Source organism: Crocuta crocuta, unplaced genomic scaffold, assembly GCF_008692635.1.
Source record: "Crocuta crocuta isolate KB4526 unplaced genomic scaffold, BGI_CrCroc_1.0 scaffold24, whole genome shotgun sequence".
Taxonomy (NCBI): Eukaryota; Metazoa; Chordata; class Mammalia; order Carnivora; family Hyaenidae; genus Crocuta; species Crocuta crocuta.
The window spans coordinates 1,801,472-1,806,261 of record NW_027530974.1 but is presented as its reverse complement, the minus strand read 5'-3'; the positions used below and the strand labels follow the sequence as shown (position 1 = coordinate 1,806,261).

The 4,790-nt window shown below is 41.3% G+C and overlaps 1 protein-coding gene across 1 annotated transcript in view; it reads left to right on the top strand.

Moving 5' to 3' along the window:
- The first annotated feature begins 4,647 nt into the window (after positions 1-4,647).
- The window catches only part of SERPINB6 (serpin family B member 6), a 39,598-nt gene continuing 39,455 nt past the window's right edge, over positions 4,648-4,790 (top strand). Inside the window, exon 1 of the mRNA XM_077770020.1 lies at positions 4,648-4,704. The gene's annotated coding sequence lies outside the window, so the exon portion shown is untranslated. The remainder of the gene's footprint in view (positions 4,705-4,790) is intronic.

Here is a 4,790-nt window from a genome sequence, read left to right as displayed (position 1 = left end):
AAGAATATATTTGATAGTTTATAAATTACCATTCTAAAATTAAATCCCCCTTGGGGAGCCTGGGTGACTTAGTCAGTTGGGCAGCTGACTTCGGCTCAGGTCATGATTTCATGATTCATGAGTTTGAGCCTTGTGTGGGGCTCTGTGCTGACAGCTCAGAGCCTAGAGCCTGCTTCAGATTCTGTGTTTTCTTCTTTCTCTCTGCTCCTCCCCACTTGCGTTCTCTCTTCCTCTCAAAAACGAATAAACATTTAAAAAGTTAAAAAAAGATTAAATCCTCCTTTTCTGCCACCTATTTTTAAAATATGTATACTGACATTAATGGAAAAACTAGTGAAATCCAAATAATGTCTGGAGTTTAGTTAATATTAAGGTACCAAATACTGGCATCTTAATTTTGACAAATGTGCCATTGTAATATCAGATTGACATTAGCGAAAAGTGTGTTGGGGTGTATGGAAACTCTCTGTACTACATTTGCAACGTTTTTATGAATCAAAATACAAACTGTATTTAAAATAATTTTTATATGTAAAAGTTTACACTTATTAACATCCCTGCTTTTAAAAAATCTTATGAGCTAGAAGAGTAAATATCATAAATATATGAAACAAATCTTAAGAAGATATTTTTAGCAATACTAAGATCTCCAAAAAATGTGTTTTTCTTATTTCTTTTAAAACCCATGCTTGATAGCTGCTTATCAGCTTTTATTGTAATTTTAGAGACTGATACATCATTCTAGGTTGGGTTTTTTCCAATATTTACCTAATAAAAAGAAATATCCAATCCGACATGAACAGTGTATGAATTAGTACCAGAAAATCTGTTTTCTGAATCATATGTTGCTTCTATAATATAGAATTAAGGACTGGTGTTTTGCCTTACCACCAAAGGTAGAAATTTGTGACTTTTTATTACATCTTTATGAAAAAATTTGCTTCTTATCATAATATCTCACATTAAGTATCAATGGAAGAAATCTTCTGTTTTTGTGTTCTACTATATTAAAAGTCTTTAACTGTTGTATATTGTTGTGAACTCAAAATACAAGTAGATAACAAGTGAGCTGAGCACATAGAAACCAAAGCAGAATAAAGTAAGACAAACACAACACTATCTCAAAGGCTGACAATTAGATCTTAAACATAATATATTTTTTAAAAAACACAATAAAAGTATAGGCTGACTCTAGAAGCTTCACACTGGTAAGACTCATTCACTCATTCATTCATTCATTCAAAATGTGTTTACTGACCACCTTTTCTTTTTTTTTTTAAATGTTTTATTTATTTCTAGGAGAGAGAGAGAGACAGCATGAGCAGGGGAGGGTCAGAGAGAGAGGGAGTCACAGACTCTGAAACAGGCTCCAGGCTCTGAGCTGGCAGTCAGCACAGAGCCCGACGCGGGGCTCAAACCCATGAACCACAAGATCATGACCTAAGTGAATCAGACGCTTAACCAACTAAGCCACCCAGGTGCCCCTACTGACCACCTTTTCTGTGTCAGTCACAATTTGGGGCATGAGGACTCAATTCTGTGCAAAAACAACCACTAATTTCTTGGTTCCCTGGTCCCCTAGTATACAAACCAATAGGGTAATGGATGTGAACAGGAGCTAATACAAAAAATGATTGCAAAAGAAATTAATGTGTGCGTGTGCATGTGTATTTTTAACTCATGTCAGGATTTTTATTTATTTATATTTTAGTATTTTAACATTTTTATCCATTTTTGAGAGACAGAGTGCTAGCGGTTGTGGGGGGCAGGCAGAGAGAGAGGGAGACACAGAATCTGAGGCACGCTCCAGGCTCAGAGCTGTCAGTGTTGTGCCTGAATCGTGAGTCCCCTTGAGACCCCTAAGGAGCTGTCACCGGTGCAAGTACATAAGGGTCTTTATTACAAGCTCGAGCAGGGGCTCACCCATCTACAGGTGCAGTGGCAGCAAGGAGAAGCCTAGAACAATGGCGAGCAGGGTTTTTATAGGGTAAGGGACGGGGGTGTTACAGTGCACACGTTTTGCACCATCACATAAGCACCAATCATAATTGTACAAACACCCATGGTTATAGTTTTGACCATTCAGTATCTGTGAGGTGTCCGTTACTTTTGGCAGGACCCAATCATGACCTTTGAGAATGCTTTGAAAATGACCAATTATAAGGTGGCTCAAAGGGCCTACCTGGGGTTTAGGCAAGCAGTAAGTGATTGGCTAGTTTGTACAGAGTAACTACCTGCAGTTCCCAGCCCTGACTCAGACCACAGGAATGTTACCCATTTCTTTTGATTGGCTGATCCGAGGGTGGTCTGAGGGTGGCTTCAGCTGAAGCTTTTCCTGGAACTGGGGCTACTGCAGCCTGAGGTTGCTCTTAATGGAGGACTTAATTTCAGGCTCTTTATTAGCACAGAGCCTGATGTGGGGCTCGAACCCATGAACCATGAGATCATGACCTGAGCCAAAGTCAGATGCTTTGGCTGACTGCTGGGTGACTCAGTGGAAACCAACTGAGCCACCCAGGTGTCCCTAATGTGTGTCAGGATTTTAAAATAAAGAGGCTTTAAGTAGGGAATTATTTGCTGATATTACATATTTTCCCTCAGTGCAAATATATATAGCCTGTCTTTTTCACAGACCTTAGGAACAGATAATATTCATAATCTGCTAACCTCATCTGTTCCCAGGGAAATATAAAACAATTTCAGAGTAGTATCAGAAGAGGTCTCAGTTTCTGTTAGGGATTTTTTTTCCATATTACCTTTTATTGATAGTATGGTTCTATTTTTGTAAAAATATTATATAAATGTAGATGTTTCCACATATACATATTTTAATATACCTAAGGGTGTCTGGGGGAGAAAGGAGAGGAATATTTCATTGTTTGCTTTCTGTTTACCTGGATTGCTGGATGTTGTTACAGGGACAAATGTTGCTTTTGCACCATTATGGAGGTAAAGTGTTTGTAGAACAATCTGGGCTGAACTAGGAGTGGAAGGGGAGAGGCTAACATTTGCAGAATTGAAATAGGATGAAAACATTCTGTTGGGGGAGGGCAAACTGAGCTCATGCTGAGGCCTTCACATCCACATCCCTATAAATAGAAAAAATTTTTTTCAAAAACAAATAAATCCTTAGTCCCCCTGGAAAACAGGAGAATCCTTCCTTGCTGGATCAGAAAAAGCTCTTCAAAAATTAGAAATCTGGGATTAGCAGGCAAATACACCACTGATCAAAATAGTCACAGGAGCATCCGGTTATAAAAGGTATGATCAGCTCCAGAAAAGCCCCAGGCCTGCCCTGTACCCTAGGGGGATACAGGGATACAGGTACAGCACCCTGGATCTCAGGCAACTCCCTACAGGTGACTGATTAGGGACCCCAGCAGGAGGAATCAGGCAGATCAGCTCTTGAAGGACAGCGCCCTTCCTGTCTTGAAGGACAAGCCCACCCATGTGAATAGCAAAACTTTACAATACTTATTTGGGCTACTTTGAGCACAGTACACTAAGGTAAATGACGGGCAAGATTGCATCTAGTATTTTATGAATTTGCATAGGATAATGGAAACTATACTTTTAGGTTGAAGTTAAATTATTTATACCTTGTGTTTGTTTTGGAAAGTGCCATAAAAATAGTCTAAGGTGTAGATAAGATCTCAAGTATCAAATTAGAAATTAGAGTGACAACAGAAAGCTGGGCCTCAGGACTTCCATCAACAGACTGTACACTCTGTCCCAGTGGCTCTGCGACTTGGGAGAGGATCTGATGGTCTATGGGCTGTTAACTGAGAAAAGAAGTCAAACTAAAACAGAACAAAAAGGTGTTTATTTGGGGTCTCAGAATTGCAAAGGGGGGGCGGACAGATTCTGAAGTAACCAGAAAAGTGCCCCATTTCTGTGGGAAAGCAAGGGGTTTTTATGAGAAAGAAAGAAGGGGCGATTTTATGATTTAGAGAAAAAGAAGACAAACTTCCTAATTCAATGCTAACTTTGATTACTATATAATCTATTATTTTTATTGGTGCTGTCAAAAGAACTATACTTGGTCTGCGTTAGTTAACTTTTATGTCTTCATAAAGTTCTATTAACAGTTTTATGGCCCGAATGCCAGTTATTCTGTAGGATTTTATGAGCAACTGCTTGTAAAACAATCACTGCTTCTGGCACAGTTCAAGAATTCTTTAGTTAGAAAGGAAACAGAGCTTCAAAACGGAGTTGTTACTGTCCAGGAATGAAATTTTACACAATTACACAGGACGTGACGTTGGCAGAGGTCTGAATGGCATCAAGGTCGACCCGCGGGTCCTACGTAAAGTGTGATAGTTTTCCCCTTATGCGGGACGGCGGACACAGTCAATGCCAGCACCCCAGGCTGCCCTTGGCCGGGGCAGGTGCCAGCTCTGCTCACTCTGAACGCCAGTCTCCTCCTCTTCTCAGGGTCTTCCAGCTTCCCCTGCCTGACCACCCTCCCTTCCTCCCCTGGCCAAAGCACCTCGGGCGCTGTTCCAGCCGCTGAGAACTCGAGACCTGGCTGTCTCTCCTGGAAATTACCTTCTAATAGAAACCAGGAACAAGCGAATACAACTAATTACGTACGGTGGCTAGTGCTGTGTAGGAAGTACACAGGGAGCTGTGGTAGAAACTAACAGGCCTCCTCAGGGTGTATGAAGTGTCACTTGACTCTCTTCCACTCGGCCTGGGCCCCAGGTGAGTCACCGCATGCGATCCTCCGTCCAGGCCCTGCTGCAGCGGCGCCCGGCCCCGCTCTCCCATCCCTCGGCCCTAGCTGGGTG